Below are 14386 nucleotides of genomic sequence, written 5' to 3'. Positions count from 1 at the left end.
ACATTGAATACTTGAGGAAATCTACATGAGGTACAACGTTTTAATACTGTGGCTAATGAATGGCCGAGTTTTCTAAGGTACCAGACTCAAGGTCATTCAATTTTCTCTAGAAATGAGAATTGTGGTCTCCAGCTGGAGGCGTGGGTTCAAATCCCACTTCTGACAATTGATTTTTCACATTGATTACATAAGGAAATCTAGTTAATTTACAAGATTTTAATGCTGTGGCTGTGCTCGGAAATTTGCCTCAAGCGTGTGTCAGAATGGCCGAGTGGTCTAAGGCGCCAGACTCAAGATGTAACAATCTTCTCTGGAAATGAGATTTCTGGTCTCCAGTTGGAGGCGTGGGTTCAAATCCCACTTCTGACAATTAATTTTTCACATTGATTACTTTAGGAAATCTAGATAATTTACAACGTTCCAATCCTGCTGCTGCCGTGCTTTGAAATTTGCATCAATGGAGTGCACTACACTGTAAATGAAGTGTGTGTCAGAATGGTCGAGTGGTCTAAGACGCCAGACTCAAGGTGATATAACCTTCTTAGGTAGTGAGAATTGTGGTCTCCAGCTGGAGGCGTGGGTTCAAATCTAACTTTTGACAGTAGATTTTTCACATTGATTGCATAAGGAAGTCTAGCTAATTTACAAGATTTTAATGCTGTGGCTGCGCTCTGAAATTTGCCTCAAGCATGTGTCAGAATGGCCGAGTGGTCTAAGGCGCCAGACTCAAGATGATTCAATCTTCTATGGAAATGAGATTTCTGGTCTCCAGTTGGAGGCGTGGGTTCAAATCCCACTTCTGACAATTGATATTTCACATTTATTACTTTAGGAAATCTAGATAATTTACAACGTTCCAATCCTTCTACTTCCGTGCTTTGAAATTTGCATCAATGGAGTGCACTACACTATAAACGAATTGTGTGTCAGGATGGTCGAGTGGTCTAAGACGCCAGACTCAAGGTGATATAACCTTCTTAGGTAGTGAGAATTGTGGTCTCCAGCTGGAGGCGTGGGTTCAAATCCACCTTTTGACAGTTGATTTTTTACATTGATTACTTATGGAAATCTGGATAATTTAAAACATTCTAATGCTGCTGCTGCCGTGTTTTGAAATTTGCCTCAATGGAGTGCACTACACCATAACTGAAGCGTGTGTCAGAATGGCCGAGTGGTCTAAGGTACCAGACTCAAGGTGATTAAATTTTCTCTAGAAATGAGATTTCTGGTCTCCAGCTGGAGGCGTGGGTTTAAATCCCACTTCTGACAATTGATTTTTCACATTGATTACTTAAGGAAATATAGATAATTTTCAAAATTCTAATGCTACTGCTGCCGTGCTTTGAAATTTGCCTCAATGGAGTGCACTACACCATGATAAAGTGTGTGTCAGAATGGCCGAGTGGTCTAAGGCGCCAGACTCAAGGTGATTCAACCTTCTCAGGTAGTGAGATTTCTGGTCTCCAGCTGGAGGCGTGGGTTCAAATCCCACTTCTGACAATTGATTTTTCACATTGATTGCATAAGGAAATCTAGATAATTTATAAGATTTTAATGCTGTGGCTGTGCTCTGGAATTTGCTTCAAGCGTGTGTCAGAATGGCCGAGTGGTCTAAGGCGCCAGACTCAAGATGATTCAATCTTCTCTGGAAATGAGATTTCTGGTCTCCAGCTGGAGGCGTGGGTTCAAATCCCACTTCTGACAAATGATTTTTCACATTGATTACATAAGGAAATCTACATGAGGTACAACATTTTAATACTGTGGCTAATGAATGGCAGAGTTTTCTAAGGTACCAGACTCAAGGTCATTCAATTTTCTCTAGAAATGAGATTTCTGGTCTCCAGCTGGAGGCGTGGGTTCAAATCCCACTTCTGACAATTGATTTTTCACATTGATTACTTTAGGAAATCTAGATAATTTACAACGTTCCAATCCTGCAGCTGCCGTGCTTTGAAATTTGCATCAATGGAGTGCACTACACTATAAATTAAGTGTGTGTCAGAATGGTCGAGTGGTCTAAGACGCCAGACTTAAGGTGATATAACCTTCTTAGGTAGTGAGAATTGTGGTCTCCAGCTGGAGGCGTGGGTTCAAATCCAACTTTTGACAGTTGATTTTTCACATTGATTACTTATGGAAATCTGGATAATTTAAAACATTCTAATGCTGCTGCTGCCGTGTTTTGAAATTTGCCTCAATGGAGTGCACTACACCATGAATAAAGCGTGTGTCAGAATGGCCGAGTGGTCTAAGGTACCAGACTCAAGGTGATTAAATTTTCTCTAGAAATGAGATTTCTGGTCTCCAGCTGGAGGCGTGGGTTTAAATCCCACTTCTGACAATTGATTTTTCACATTGATTACTTAAGGAAATATAGATAATTTTCAAAATTCTAATGCTACTGCTGCCGTGCTTTGAAATTTGCCTTAATGGAGTGCACTACACCATGATAAAGTGTGTGTCAGAATGGCCGAGTGGTCTAAGGCGCCAGACTCAAGGTGATTCAACCTTCTCAGGTAGTGAGATTTCTGGTCTCCAGCTGGAGGCGTGGGTTCAAATCCCACTTCTGACAATTGATTTTTCACATTGATTGCATAAGGAAATCTAGATAATTTATAAGATTTTAATGCTGTGGCTGTGCTCTGAAATTTGCTTCAAGCGTGTGTCAGAATGGCCGAGTGGTCTAAGGCGCCAGACTCAAGATGATTCAATCTTCTCTGGAAATGAGATTTCTGGTCTCCAGCTGGAGGCGTGGGTTCAAATCCCACTTCTGACAAATGATTTTTCACATTGATTACATAAGGAAATCTACATGAGGTACAACATTTTAATACTGTGGCTAATGAATGGCAGAGTTTTCTAAGGTACCAGACTCAAGGTCATTCAATTTTCTCTAGAAATGAGATTTCTGGTCTCCAGCTGGAGGCGTGGGTTCAAATCCCACTTCTGACAATTGATTTTTCACATTGATTACTTTAGGAAATCTAGATAATTTACAACGTTCCAATCCTGCTGCTGCCGTGCTTTGAAATTTGCATCAATGGAGTGCACTACACTATAAATGAAGTGTGTGTCAGAATGGTCGAGTGGTCCAAGACGCCAGACTCAAGGTTATATAACCTTCTTAGGTAGTGAGAATTGTGGTCTCTAGCTGGAAGCGTGGGTTCAAATCCAACTTTTGACAGTAGATTTTTCACATTGATTGCATAAGGAAGTCTAGATAATTTACAAGATTTTAATGCTGTGGCTGCGCTCTTAAATTTGCCTCAAGCATGTGTCAGAATGGCCGAGTGGTCTAAGGCGCCAGACTCAAGATGATTCAATCTTCTCTGGAACTGAGATTTCTGGTCTCCAGTTGGAGGTGTGGGTTCAAATCCCACTTCTGACAATTGATTTTTCACATTGATTACTTTAGGAAATCTACATGAGGTACAACGTTTTAATACTGTGGCTAATGAATGGCCGAGTTTTCTAAGGTACCAGACTCAAGGTCATTCAATTTTCTCTAGAAATGAGATTTCTGGTCTCCAGCTGGAGGCGTGGGTTCAAATCCCACTTCTGACAATTGATTTTTCACATTGATTACATAAGGAAATCTAGTTAATTTACAAGATTTTAATGCTGTGGCTGTGCTCTGAAATTTGCCTCAAGCGTGTGTCAGAATGGCCGAGTGGTCTAAGGCGCCAGACTCAAGATGATTCAATCTTCTCTGGAAATGAGATTTCTGGTCTCCAGTTGGAGGCGTGGGTTTAAATCCCACTTCTGACAATTGATTTTTCACATTGATTACTTTAGGAAATCTAGATAATTTACAACGTTCCAATCCTGCTGCTGCCGTGCTTTGAAATTTGCATCAATGGAGTGCACTACACTGTAAATGAAGTGTGTGTCAAAATGGCCGAGTGGTCTAAGGCGCCAGACTTAAGGTGATTCAACCTTCTCAGGTAGTGAGATTTCTGGTCTCCAGCTGGAGGCGTGGGTTCAAATCCCATTTCTGACAATTGATTTTTCACATTGATTACATAAGGAAATCTACATGAGGTACAACGTTTTAATACTGTGGCTAATAAATGGCCGAGTTTTCTAAGGTACCAGACTCAAGGTCATTCAATTTTCTCTAGAAATGAGATTTCTGGTCTCCAGCTGGAGGCGTGGGTTCAAATCCCACTTCTGACAATTGATTTTTTACATTGATTACATAAGGAAATCTACATGAGGAACAATGTTTTAATACTGTGGCTAATGAATGGCCGAGTTTTCTAAGGTACCAGACTCAAGGTCATTCAATTTTCTCTAGAAATGAGATTTCTGGTCTCCAGCTGGAGGCGTGGGTTCAAATCCCACTTCTGACAATTGTTTTTTCACATTGATTACATAAGGAAATCTAGTTAATTTACAAGATTTTAATGCTTTGGCTGTGCTCTGAAATTTGCCTCAAGCGTGTGTCAGAATGGCAGAGTGGTCTAAGGCGCCAGACTCAAGATGATTCAACCTTCTCAGGTAGTGAGATTTCTGGTGTACAGCTGGAGGCGCGGGTTCAAATCCCACTTCTGACAATTGATTTTTCACATTGATTACATAAGGAAATCTACATGAGGTACAACGTTTTAATACTGTGGCTAATGAATGGCCGAGTTTTCTAAAGTACCAGATTCAAGGTCATTCAATTTTCTCTAGAAATGAGATTTCTGGTCTCCAGCTGGAGGCGTGGGTTTAAATCCCACTTCTGACAATTGATTTTTCACATTGATTACATAAGGAAATCTAGTTAATTTACAAGATTTTAATGCTGTGGCTGTGCTCTGAAATTTGCCTCAAGCGTGTGTCAGAATGGACGAGTGGTCTAAGGCGCCAGACTCAAGGTGATTCAACTTTCTCAGGTAGTGAGATTTCTTGTCTCCAGCTGGAGGCGTGGGTTCAAATCCCACTTCTGACAATTTATTTTTCACACTGATTACATAAGGAAATCTACATGAGGTACAACGTTTTAATACTGTGGCTAATGAATGGCCGAGTTTTCTAAGGTACCAGATTCAAGGTCATTCAATTTTCTCTAGAAATGAGATTTCTGGTCTCCAGCTGGAGGCGTGGGTTCAAATCCCACTTCTGACAATTGATTTTTCACATTGATTACATAAGGAAATCTACATGAGGTACAATGTTTTAATACTGTGGCTAATGAATGGCCGAGTTTTCTAAGGTACCAGACTCAAGGTCATTCAATTTTCTCTAGAAATGAGATTTCTGGTCTCCAGCTGGAGGCGTGGGTTCAAATCCCACTTCTGACAATTGTTTTTTCACATTGATTACATAAGGAAATCTAGTTAATTTACAAGATTTTAATGCTTTGGCTGTGCTCTGAAATTTGCCTCAAGCGTGTGTCAGAATGGCAGAGTGGTCTAAGGCGCCAGACTCAAGATGATTCAACCTTCTCAGGTAGTGAGATTTCTGGTGTACAGCTGGAGGCGCGGGTTCAAATCCCACTTCTGACAATTGATTTTTCACATTGATTACATAAGGAAATCTACATGAGGTACAACGTTTTAATACTGTGGCTAATGAATGGCCGAGTTTTCTAAAGTACCAGATTCAAGGTCATTCAATTTTCTCTAGAAATGAGATTTCTGGTCTCCAGCTGGAGGCGTGGGTTTAAATCCCACTTCTGACAATTGATTTTTCACATTGATTACATAAGGAAATCTAGTTAATTTACAAGATTTTAATGCTGTGGCTGTGCTCTGAAATTTGCCTCAAGCGTGTGTCAGAATGGACGAGTGGTCTAAGGCGCCAGACTCAAGGTGATTCAACTTTCTCAGGTAGTGAGATTTCTTGTCTCCAGCTGGAGGCGTGGGTTCAAATCCCACTTCTGACAATTTATTTTTCACACTGATTACATAAGGAAATCTACATGAGGTACAACGTTTTAATACTGTGGCTAATGAATGGCCGAGTTTTCTAAGGTACCAGATTCAAGGTCATTCAATTTTCTCTAGAAATGAGATTTCTGGTCTCCAGCTGGAGGCGTGGGTTCAAATCCCACTTCTGACAATTGATTTTTCACATTGATTACATAAGGAAATCTACATGAGGTACAATGTTTTAATACTGTGGCTAATGAATGGCCGAGTTTTCTAAGGTACCAGACTCAAGGTCATTCAATTTTCTCTAGAAATGAGATTTCTGGTCTCCAGCTGGAGGCGTGGGTTCAAATCCCACTTCTGACAATTGATTTTTCACATTGATTACATAAGGAAATCTACATGAGGTACAACGTTTTAATACTGTGGCTAATGAATGGCCGAGTTTTCTAAGGTACCAGATTCAAGGTCATTCAATTTTCTCTAGAAATGAGATTTCTAGTCTCCAGCTGGAGGCGTGGGTTCAAATCCCATTTCTGACAATTGATTTTTCACATTGATTACATAAGGAAATCTAGTTAATTTACAAGATTTTAATACTGTGGCTAATGAATGGCCGAGTTTTCTAAGGTACCAGACTCAAGGTCATTCAATTTTCTCTAGAAATGAGATTTCTGGTCTCCAGCTGGAGGCGTGGGTTCAAATCCCACTTCTGACAATTGATTTTTTATTTACATTGATTACATAAGGAAATCTACATGAGGTACAATGTTTTAATACTCTGGCTAATGAATGGCCGAGTTTTCTAAGGTACCAGACTCAAGGTCATCCAATTTTCTCTAGAAATGAGATTTCTGGTCTCCAGCTGGAGGCGTGGGTTCAAATCCCACTTCTGACAATTGATTTTTCACATTGATTACATAAGGAAATCTAGTTAATTTACAAGATTTTAATGCTGTGGCTGTGCTCTGAAATTTGTCTCAAGCGTGTGTCAGAATGGCCGAGTGGTCTAAGGCGCCAGACTCAAGGTGATTCAACCTTCTCAGGTAGTGAGCTTTCTGGTCTCCAGCTGGAGGCGTGGGTTCAAATCCCACTTCTGACAATTGATTTTTCACATTGATTACATAAGGAAATCTACATGAAGTACAACGTTTTAATACTGTGGCTAATGAATGGCCGAGTTTTCTAAGGTACCAGACTCAAGGTCATTCAATTTTCTCTAGAAATGAGATTTCTGGTCTCCAGCTGGAGGCGTGGGTTCAAATCCCACTTCTGACAATTGATTTTTCACATTGATTACATAAGGAAATCTACATGAGGTACAACGTTTTAATACTGTGGCTAATGAATGGCCGAGTTTTCTAAGGTACCAGATTCAAGGTCATTCAATTTTCTCTAGAAATGAGATTTCTGGTCTCCAGCTGGAGGCGTGGGTTCAAATCCCACTTCTGACAATTGATTTTTCACATTGATTACATAAGGAAATCTAGTTAATTTACAAGATTTTAATGCTGTGGCTGTGCTCTGAAATTTGCCTCAAGCGTGTGTCAGAATGGCCGAGTGGTCTAAGACGCCAGACTCAAGGTGATTCAACCTTCTCAGGTAGTGAGATTTCTGGTCTCCAGCTGGAGGCGTGGGTTCAAATCCCACTTCTGACAATTGAATTTTCACATGATTGCATAAGGAAATCTAGATAATTTATAAGATTTTAATGCTGTGGCTGCGCTCTGAAATTTGCCTCAAGCGTGTGTCAGAATGGCCGAGTGGTCTAAGGCGCCAGACTCAAGATGATTCAATCTTCTCTGGAAATGAGATTTCTGGTCTCCAGCTGGAGGCGTGGGTTCAAATCCCAGTTCTGACAATTGATTTTTCACATTGATTACATAAGGAAATCTACATGAGGTACAACGTTTTAATACTGTGGCTAATGAATGGCCGAGTTTTCTAAGGTACCAGACTCAAGGTCATTCAATTTTCTCTAGAAATGAGATTTCTGGTCTCCAGCTGGAGGCGTGGGTTCAAATCCCACTTCTGACAATTGATTTTTCACATTGATTACCTAAGGAAATCTAGTTAATTTACAAGATTTTAATGCTGTGGCTGTGCTCTGAAATTTGCCTCAAGCGTGTGTCAGAATGGCCGAGTGGTCTAAGGCGCCAGACTCAAGGTGATTCAACCTTCTCAGGTAGCGAGATTTCTGGTCTCCAGCTGGAGGCGTGGGTTCAAATCCCACTTCTGACAACTGATTTTTCACATTGATTACATAAAGAAATCTAGTTAATTTACAAGATTTTAATGCTGTGGCTGTGCTCTGAAATTTGCCTCAAGCGTGTGTCAGAATGGCCGAGTGGTCTAAGGCGCCAGACTCAAGGTGATTCAACCTTCTCAGGTAGTGAGATTTCTGGTCTCCAGCTGGAGGCGTGGGTTCAAATCTGACTTCTGACAATTGAATATTGACATTGATTACATAAGGAAATCTAGTTAATTTACAAGATTTTAATGCTGTGGCTGTGCTCTGAAATTTGCCTCAAGCGTGTGTCAGAATGGCCGAGTGGTCTAAGGCGCCAGACTCAAGGTGATTCAACTTTCTCAGGTTGTGAGATTTCTGGTCTCCAGCTGGAGGCGTGGGTTCAAATCCCACTTCTGACAATTGATTTTTCACATTGATTACATAAGGAAGTCTACATGAGGTACAACGTTTTAATACTGTGGCTAATGAATGGCCGAGTTTTCTAAGGTACCAGACTCAAGGTCATTCAATTTTCTCTAGAAATGAGATTTCTGGTCTCCAGCTGGAGGCGTGGGTTCAAATCCCACTTCTGACAATTGATTTTTCACATTGATTACATAAGGAAATCTACATGAGGTACAACGTTTTAATACTGTGGCTAATGAATGGCCGAGTTTTCTAAGGTACCAGATTCAAGGTCATTCAATTTTCTCTAGAAATGAGATTTCTGGTCTCCAGCTGGAGGCGTGGGTTCAAATCCCACTTCTGACAATTGATTTTTCACATTGATTACATAAGGAAATCTACATGAGGTACAACGTTTTAATACTGTGGCTAATGAATGGCCGAGTTTTCTAAGGTACCAGACTCAAGGTCATTCAATTTTCTCTAGAAATGAGATTTCTGGTCTCCAGCTGGAGGCGTGGGTTCAAATCCCACTTCTGACAATTGATTTTTCACATTGATTACATAAGGAAATCTAGTTAATTTACAAGATTTTAATGCTGTGGCTGTGCTCTGAAATTTGATTCAAGCGTGTGTCAGAATGGCCGAGTGGTCTAAGGCGCCAGGCTCAAGGTGATTCAACCTTCTCAGGAAGTGAGATTTCTAGTCTCCAGCTGGAGGCGTGGGTTCAAATCCCACTTCTGACAATTGATTTTTCACATTGATTACATAAGGAAATCTACATGAGGTACAACGTTTTAATACTGTGGCTATTAAATGGCCGAGTTTTCTAAGGTACCAGACTCAAGGTCATTCAATTTTCTCTAGAAATGAGATTTCTGGTCTCCAGCTGGAGGCGTGGGTTCAAATCCCACTTCTGACAATTGATTTTTCACATTGATTACATAAGGAAATCTACATGAGGTACAATGTTTTAATACTGTGGCTAATGAATGGCCGAGTTTTCTAAGGTACCAGACTCAAGGTCATTCAATTTTCTCTAGAAATGAGATTACTGGTCTCCAGCTGGAGGCGTGGGTTCAAATCCCACTTCTGACAATTGATTTTTCACATTGATTACATAAGGGAATCTAGTTAATTTACAAGATTTTAATGCTGTGGCTGTGCTCTGAAATTTTCCTCAAGCGTGTGTCAGAATGGCCGAGTGGTCTAAGGCGCCAGACTCAAGGTGATTCAACCTTCTCAGGTAGTGAGCTTTCTGGTCTCCAGCTGGAGGCGTGGGTTCAAATCCCCTTTCTGACAATTGATTTTTCACATTGATTACATAAGGAAATCTACATGAGGTACAACGTTTTAATACTGTGGCTAATGAATGGCCGAGTTTTCTAAGGTACCAGATTCAAGGTCATTCAATTTTCTCTAGAAATGAGATTTCTGGTCTCCAGCTGGAGGCGTGGGTTCAAATCCCACTTCTGACAATTGATTTTTCACATTGATTACATAAGGAAATCTAGTTAATTTAAAAGATTTTAATACTGTGGCTAATGAATGGCCGAGTTTTCTAAGGTACCAGACTCAAGGTCATTCAATTTTCTCTAGAAATGAGATTTCTGGTCTCCAGCTGGAGGCGTGGGTTCAAATCCCACTTCTGACAATTGATTTTTCACATTGATTACATAAGGAAATCTACATGAGGTACAATGTTTTAATACTGTGGCTAATGAATGGCCGAGTTTTCTAAGGTACCAGACTCAAGGTCATTCAATTTTCTCTAGAAATGAGATTTCTGGTCTCCAGCTGGAGGCGTGGGTTCAAATCCCACTTCTGACAATTGATTTTTCACATTGATTACATAAGGAAATCTAGTTAATTTACAAGATTTTAATGCTGTGGCTGTGCTCTGAAATTTGCCTCAAGCGTGTGTCAGAATGGCCAAGTGGTCTAAGGCGCCAGACTCAAGGTGATTCAACCTTCTCAGGTAGTGAGATTTCTGGTCTCCAGCTGGAGGCGTGGGTTCAAATCCCACTTCTGACAATTGATTTTTCACATTGATTACATAAGGAAATCTACATGAGGTACAACGTTTTAATACTGTGGCTAATGAATGGCCGAGTTTTCTAAGGTACCAGACTCAAGGTCATTCAATTTTCTCTAGAAATGAGATTTCTGGTCTCCAGCTGGAGGCGTGGGTTCAAATCCCACTTCTGACAATTGATTTTTCACATTAATTACATAAGGAAATCTAGTTAATTTACAAGATTTTAATGCTGTGGCTGTGCTCTGAAATTTGCCTCAATGGTGTCAGAATGGCCGAGTGGTCTAAGGCGCCAGACTCAAGGTGATTCAACCTTCTCAAGTAGTGAGATTTCTGGTCTCCAGCTGGAGGCGTGGGTTCAAATCCCACTTCTGACAATTGAATTTTCACATTGATTGCATAAGGAAATCTAGATAATTTATAAGATTTTAATGCTGTGGCTGCGCTCTGAAATTTGCTTCAAGCGTGTGTCAGAATGGCCGAGTGGTCTAAGGCGCCAGACTCAAGATGATTCAATCTTCTCTGGAAATAAGATTTCTGGTCTCCAGCTGGAGGCGTGGGTTCAAATCTCTCTTCTGACAAAAAAAAATTCCACATTGATTACATAAGGAAATCTACATGTGGTACAACGTTTTAATACTGTGGCTAATGAATGGCCGAGTTTTCTAAGGTACCAGACTCAAGGTCATTCAATTTTCTCTAGAAATGAGATTTCTGGTCTCCAGCTGGAGGCGTGGGTTCAAATCCCACTTCTGACAATTGATTTTTCACATTGATTACATAAGGAAATCTACATGAGGTACAATGTTTTAATACTGTGGCTAATGAATGGCCGAGTTTTCTAAGGTACCAGACTCAAGGTCATTCAATTTTCTCTAGAAATGAGATTTCTGGTCTCCAGCTGGAGGCGTGGGTTCAAATCCCACTTCTGACAATTGATTTTTCACATTGATTACATAAGGAAATCTAGTTAATTTACAAGATTTTATTGCTGTGGCTGTGCTCTGAAATTTGCCTCAAGCGTGTGTCAGAATGGCCGAGTGGTCTAAGGCGCCAGACTCAAGGTGATTCAACCTTATCAGGTAGTGAGATTTCTGGTCTCCAGCTGGAGGCGTGGGTTCAAACCCCACTTCTGACAATTGATTTTTCACATTGATTACATAAGGAAATCTACATGAGGTACAACGTTTTAATACTGTGGCTAATGAATGGCCGAGTTTTCTAAGGTACCAGATTCAAGGTCATTCAATTTTCTCTAGAAATGAGATTTCTAGTCTCCAGCTGGAGGCGTGGGTTCAAATCCCACTTCTGACAATTGATTTTTCACATTGATTACATAAGGAAATCTAGTTAATTTACAAGATTTTAATACTGTGGCTAATGAATGGCCGAGTTTTCTAAGGTACCAGACTCAAGGTCATTTAATTTTCTCTAGAAATGAGATTTCTGGTCTCCAGCTGGAGGCGTGGGTTCAAATCCCACTTCTGACAATTGATTTTTCACATTGATTACATAAGGAAATCTACATGAGGTACAATGTTTTAATACTGTGGCTAATGAATGGCCGAGTTTTCTAAGGTACCAGACTCAAGGTCATTCAATTTTCTCTAGAAATGAGATTTCTGGTCTCCAGCTGGAGGCGTGGGTTCAAATCCCACTTCTGACAATTGATTTTTCACATTGATCACATAAGGAAATCTAGTTAATTTACAAGATTTTAATGCTGTGGCTGTGCTCTGAAATTTGCCCCAAGCGTGTGTCAGAATGGCCGAGTGGTCTAAGGCGCCAGACTCAAGGTGATTCAACCTTCTTAGGTAGTGAGATTTCTGGTCTCCAGCTGGAGGCGTGGGTTCAAATCCCACTTCTGACAATTGATTTTTCACATTGATTACATAAGGAAATCTACATGAGGTACAACGTTTTAATACTGTGGCTAATGAATGGCCGAGTTTTCTAAGGTACCAGATTCAAGGTCATTCAATTTTCTCTAGAAATGAGATTTCTAGTCTCCAGCTGGAGGCGTGGGTTCAAATCCCACTTCTGACAATTGATTTTTCACATTGATTACATAAGGAAATCTAGTTAATTTACAAGATTTTAATACTGTGGCTAATGAATGGCCGAGTTTTCTAAGGTACCAGACTCAAGGTCATTCAATTTTCTCTAGAAATGAGATTTCTGGTCTCCAGCTGGAGGCGTGGGTTCAAATCCCACTTCTGACAATTGATTTTTCACATTGATTACATAAGGAAATCTACATGAGGTACAATGTTTTAATACTGTGGCTAATGAATGGCCGAGTTTTCTAAGGTACCAGACTCAAGGTCATTCAATTTTCTCTAGAAATGAGATTTCTGGTCTCCAGCTGGAGGCGTGGGTTCAAATCCCACTTCTGACAATTGATTTTTCACATTGATTACATAAGGAAATCTAGTTAATTTACAAGATTTTAATGCTGTGGCTGTGCTCTGAAATTTGCATTAAGCGTGTGTCAGAATGGCCGAGTTTTCTAAGGTACCAGACTCAAGGTCATTCAATTTTCTCTAGAAATGAGATTTCTGGTCTCCAGCTGGAGGCGTGGGTTCAAATCCCACTTCTGACAATTGATTTTTCACATTGATTACATAAGGAAATCTAGTTAATTTACAAGATTTTATTGCTGTGGCTGTGCTCTGAAATTTGCCTCAAGTGTGTGTCAGAATGGCCGAGTGGTCTAAGGCGCCAGACTCAAGGTGATTCAACCTTATCAGGTAGTGAGATTTCTGGTCTCCAGCTGGAGGCGTGGGTTCAAATCCCACTTCTGACAATTGATTTTTCACATTGATTACATAAGGAAATCTACATGAGGTACAACGTTTTAATACTGTGGCTAATGAATGGCCGAGTTTTCTAAGGTACCAGATTCAAGGTCATTCAATTTTCTCTAGAAATGAGATTTCTAGTCTCCAGCTGGAGGCGTGGGTTCAAATCCCACTTCTGACAATTGATTTTTCACATTGATTACATAAGGAAATCTAGTTAATTTACAAGATTTTAATACTGTGGCTAATGAATGGCCGAGTTTTCTAAGGTACCAGACTCAAGGTCATTCAATTTTCTCTAGAAATGAGATTTCTGGTCTCCAGCTGGAGGCGTGGGTTCAAATCCCACTTCTGACAATTGATTTTTCACATTGATTACATAAGGAAATCTAGTTAATTTACAAGATTTTAATGCTGTGGCTGTGCTCTGAAATTTGCCCCAAGCGTGTGTCAGAATGGCCGAGTGGTCTAAGGCGCCAGACTCAAGGTGATTCAACCTTCTCAAGTAGTGAGATTTCTGGTCTCCAGCTGGAGGCGTGGGTTCAAAACCCACTTCTGACAATTGATTTTTCACATTGATTACATAAGGAAATCTACATGAGGTACAACGTTTTAATACTGTGGCTAATGAATGGCCGAGTTTTCTAAGGTACCAGATTCAAGGTCATTCAATTTTCTCTAGAAATGAGATTTCTAGTCTTCAGCTGGAGGCGTGGGTTCAAATCCCACTTCTGACAATTGATTTTTCACATTGATTACATAAGGAAATCTAGTTAATTTACAAGATTTTAATACTGTGGCTAATGAATGGCCGAGTTTTCTAAGGTACCAGACTCAAGGTCATTCAATTTTCTCTAGAAATGAGATTTCTGGTCTCCAGCTGGAGGCGTGGGTTCAAATCCCACTTCTGACAATTGATTTTTCACATTGATTACATAAGGAAATCTACATGAGGTACAACGTTTTAATACTGTGGCTAATGAATGGCCGAGTTTTCTAAGGTACCAGACTCAAGGTCATTCAATTTTCTCTAGAAATGAGATTTCTGGTCTCC

At 40.2% G+C, this 14386-nt stretch overlaps 31 non-coding genes across 31 annotated transcripts; all 31 read left to right on the top strand.

The window, feature by feature from the left end:
• The first annotated feature begins 257 nt into the window (after positions 1 to 257).
• Positions 258 to 369, top strand: trnal-caa (transfer RNA leucine (anticodon CAA)). The gene is made up of 2 exons: positions 258 to 295; positions 324 to 369. It is a non-coding gene; the product is annotated as a tRNA-Leu (tRNA).
• Positions 370 to 693: 324 nt separating this feature from the next.
• Positions 694 to 805, top strand: trnal-caa (transfer RNA leucine (anticodon CAA)). The gene is made up of 2 exons: positions 694 to 731; positions 760 to 805. It is a non-coding gene; the product is annotated as a tRNA-Leu (tRNA).
• A 352-nt stretch (positions 806 to 1157) lies between these two features.
• On the top strand, positions 1158 to 1269 carry trnal-caa (transfer RNA leucine (anticodon CAA)). Its single transcript has 2 exons — positions 1158 to 1195; positions 1224 to 1269. It is a non-coding gene; the product is annotated as a tRNA-Leu (tRNA).
• Positions 1270 to 1388: 119 nt separating this feature from the next.
• Positions 1389 to 1500, top strand: trnal-caa (transfer RNA leucine (anticodon CAA)). The gene is made up of 2 exons: positions 1389 to 1426; positions 1455 to 1500. It is a non-coding gene; the product is annotated as a tRNA-Leu (tRNA).
• A 92-nt stretch (positions 1501 to 1592) lies between these two features.
• Positions 1593 to 1704, top strand: trnal-caa (transfer RNA leucine (anticodon CAA)). Its single transcript has 2 exons — positions 1593 to 1630; positions 1659 to 1704. It is a non-coding gene; the product is annotated as a tRNA-Leu (tRNA).
• A 296-nt stretch (positions 1705 to 2000) lies between these two features.
• trnal-uaa (transfer RNA leucine (anticodon UAA)) lies at positions 2001 to 2112 on the top strand. Its single transcript has 2 exons — positions 2001 to 2038; positions 2078 to 2112. It is a non-coding gene; the product is annotated as a tRNA-Leu (tRNA).
• A 120-nt stretch (positions 2113 to 2232) lies between these two features.
• Positions 2233 to 2344, top strand: trnal-caa (transfer RNA leucine (anticodon CAA)). Its single transcript has 2 exons — positions 2233 to 2270; positions 2299 to 2344. It is a non-coding gene; the product is annotated as a tRNA-Leu (tRNA).
• A 119-nt stretch (positions 2345 to 2463) lies between these two features.
• Positions 2464 to 2575, top strand: trnal-caa (transfer RNA leucine (anticodon CAA)). Its single transcript has 2 exons — positions 2464 to 2501; positions 2530 to 2575. It is a non-coding gene; the product is annotated as a tRNA-Leu (tRNA).
• Positions 2576 to 2667: 92 nt separating this feature from the next.
• On the top strand, positions 2668 to 2779 carry trnal-caa (transfer RNA leucine (anticodon CAA)). Its single transcript has 2 exons — positions 2668 to 2705; positions 2734 to 2779. It is a non-coding gene; the product is annotated as a tRNA-Leu (tRNA).
• Positions 2780 to 3279: 500 nt separating this feature from the next.
• Positions 3280 to 3391, top strand: trnal-caa (transfer RNA leucine (anticodon CAA)). Its single transcript has 2 exons — positions 3280 to 3317; positions 3346 to 3391. It is a non-coding gene; the product is annotated as a tRNA-Leu (tRNA).
• Positions 3392 to 3659: 268 nt separating this feature from the next.
• trnal-caa (transfer RNA leucine (anticodon CAA)) lies at positions 3660 to 3771 on the top strand. Its single transcript has 2 exons — positions 3660 to 3697; positions 3726 to 3771. It is a non-coding gene; the product is annotated as a tRNA-Leu (tRNA).
• Positions 3772 to 3891: 120 nt separating this feature from the next.
• trnal-uaa (transfer RNA leucine (anticodon UAA)) lies at positions 3892 to 4003 on the top strand. The gene is made up of 2 exons: positions 3892 to 3929; positions 3958 to 4003. It is a non-coding gene; the product is annotated as a tRNA-Leu (tRNA).
• A 444-nt stretch (positions 4004 to 4447) lies between these two features.
• On the top strand, positions 4448 to 4559 carry trnal-caa (transfer RNA leucine (anticodon CAA)). The gene is made up of 2 exons: positions 4448 to 4485; positions 4525 to 4559. It is a non-coding gene; the product is annotated as a tRNA-Leu (tRNA).
• Positions 4560 to 4827: 268 nt separating this feature from the next.
• trnal-caa (transfer RNA leucine (anticodon CAA)) lies at positions 4828 to 4939 on the top strand. The gene is made up of 2 exons: positions 4828 to 4865; positions 4905 to 4939. It is a non-coding gene; the product is annotated as a tRNA-Leu (tRNA).
• A 444-nt stretch (positions 4940 to 5383) lies between these two features.
• Positions 5384 to 5495, top strand: trnal-caa (transfer RNA leucine (anticodon CAA)). Its single transcript has 2 exons — positions 5384 to 5421; positions 5461 to 5495. It is a non-coding gene; the product is annotated as a tRNA-Leu (tRNA).
• Positions 5496 to 5763: 268 nt separating this feature from the next.
• On the top strand, positions 5764 to 5875 carry trnal-caa (transfer RNA leucine (anticodon CAA)). Its single transcript has 2 exons — positions 5764 to 5801; positions 5841 to 5875. It is a non-coding gene; the product is annotated as a tRNA-Leu (tRNA).
• A 976-nt stretch (positions 5876 to 6851) lies between these two features.
• On the top strand, positions 6852 to 6963 carry trnal-caa (transfer RNA leucine (anticodon CAA)). The gene is made up of 2 exons: positions 6852 to 6889; positions 6918 to 6963. It is a non-coding gene; the product is annotated as a tRNA-Leu (tRNA).
• Positions 6964 to 7407: 444 nt separating this feature from the next.
• trnal-caa (transfer RNA leucine (anticodon CAA)) lies at positions 7408 to 7519 on the top strand. The gene is made up of 2 exons: positions 7408 to 7445; positions 7474 to 7519. It is a non-coding gene; the product is annotated as a tRNA-Leu (tRNA).
• A 91-nt stretch (positions 7520 to 7610) lies between these two features.
• Positions 7611 to 7722, top strand: trnal-caa (transfer RNA leucine (anticodon CAA)). Its single transcript has 2 exons — positions 7611 to 7648; positions 7677 to 7722. It is a non-coding gene; the product is annotated as a tRNA-Leu (tRNA).
• A 268-nt stretch (positions 7723 to 7990) lies between these two features.
• Positions 7991 to 8102, top strand: trnal-caa (transfer RNA leucine (anticodon CAA)). Its single transcript has 2 exons — positions 7991 to 8028; positions 8057 to 8102. It is a non-coding gene; the product is annotated as a tRNA-Leu (tRNA).
• A 296-nt stretch (positions 8103 to 8398) lies between these two features.
• Positions 8399 to 8510, top strand: trnal-caa (transfer RNA leucine (anticodon CAA)). Its single transcript has 2 exons — positions 8399 to 8436; positions 8465 to 8510. It is a non-coding gene; the product is annotated as a tRNA-Leu (tRNA).
• Positions 8511 to 9130: 620 nt separating this feature from the next.
• trnal-caa (transfer RNA leucine (anticodon CAA)) lies at positions 9131 to 9242 on the top strand. Its single transcript has 2 exons — positions 9131 to 9168; positions 9208 to 9242. It is a non-coding gene; the product is annotated as a tRNA-Leu (tRNA).
• A 444-nt stretch (positions 9243 to 9686) lies between these two features.
• trnal-caa (transfer RNA leucine (anticodon CAA)) lies at positions 9687 to 9798 on the top strand. The gene is made up of 2 exons: positions 9687 to 9724; positions 9753 to 9798. It is a non-coding gene; the product is annotated as a tRNA-Leu (tRNA).
• Positions 9799 to 10418: 620 nt separating this feature from the next.
• trnal-caa (transfer RNA leucine (anticodon CAA)) lies at positions 10419 to 10530 on the top strand. The gene is made up of 2 exons: positions 10419 to 10456; positions 10485 to 10530. It is a non-coding gene; the product is annotated as a tRNA-Leu (tRNA).
• Positions 10531 to 10796: 266 nt separating this feature from the next.
• Positions 10797 to 10908, top strand: trnal-caa (transfer RNA leucine (anticodon CAA)). Its single transcript has 2 exons — positions 10797 to 10834; positions 10863 to 10908. It is a non-coding gene; the product is annotated as a tRNA-Leu (tRNA).
• Positions 10909 to 11000: 92 nt separating this feature from the next.
• On the top strand, positions 11001 to 11112 carry trnal-caa (transfer RNA leucine (anticodon CAA)). The gene is made up of 2 exons: positions 11001 to 11038; positions 11067 to 11112. It is a non-coding gene; the product is annotated as a tRNA-Leu (tRNA).
• A 445-nt stretch (positions 11113 to 11557) lies between these two features.
• Positions 11558 to 11669, top strand: trnal-caa (transfer RNA leucine (anticodon CAA)). The gene is made up of 2 exons: positions 11558 to 11595; positions 11624 to 11669. It is a non-coding gene; the product is annotated as a tRNA-Leu (tRNA).
• Positions 11670 to 12289: 620 nt separating this feature from the next.
• Positions 12290 to 12401, top strand: trnal-caa (transfer RNA leucine (anticodon CAA)). Its single transcript has 2 exons — positions 12290 to 12327; positions 12356 to 12401. It is a non-coding gene; the product is annotated as a tRNA-Leu (tRNA).
• Positions 12402 to 13021: 620 nt separating this feature from the next.
• trnal-caa (transfer RNA leucine (anticodon CAA)) lies at positions 13022 to 13133 on the top strand. The gene is made up of 2 exons: positions 13022 to 13059; positions 13088 to 13133. It is a non-coding gene; the product is annotated as a tRNA-Leu (tRNA).
• Positions 13134 to 13225: 92 nt separating this feature from the next.
• trnal-caa (transfer RNA leucine (anticodon CAA)) lies at positions 13226 to 13337 on the top strand. Its single transcript has 2 exons — positions 13226 to 13263; positions 13292 to 13337. It is a non-coding gene; the product is annotated as a tRNA-Leu (tRNA).
• Positions 13338 to 13781: 444 nt separating this feature from the next.
• trnal-caa (transfer RNA leucine (anticodon CAA)) lies at positions 13782 to 13893 on the top strand. The gene is made up of 2 exons: positions 13782 to 13819; positions 13848 to 13893. It is a non-coding gene; the product is annotated as a tRNA-Leu (tRNA).
• The last annotated feature ends 493 nt before the right edge of the window (positions 13894 to 14386 follow it).

The sequence above is a fragment of the Danio rerio genome, chromosome 20 (genome assembly GCF_049306965.1).
Source record: "Danio rerio strain Tuebingen ecotype United States chromosome 20, GRCz12tu, whole genome shotgun sequence".
NCBI classification, from domain to species: domain Eukaryota; kingdom Metazoa; phylum Chordata; class Actinopteri; order Cypriniformes; family Danionidae; genus Danio; species Danio rerio.
The sequence above is the reverse complement of the archived record's forward strand: the minus strand, read 5'-3'. Positions and strand labels throughout refer to the sequence as shown.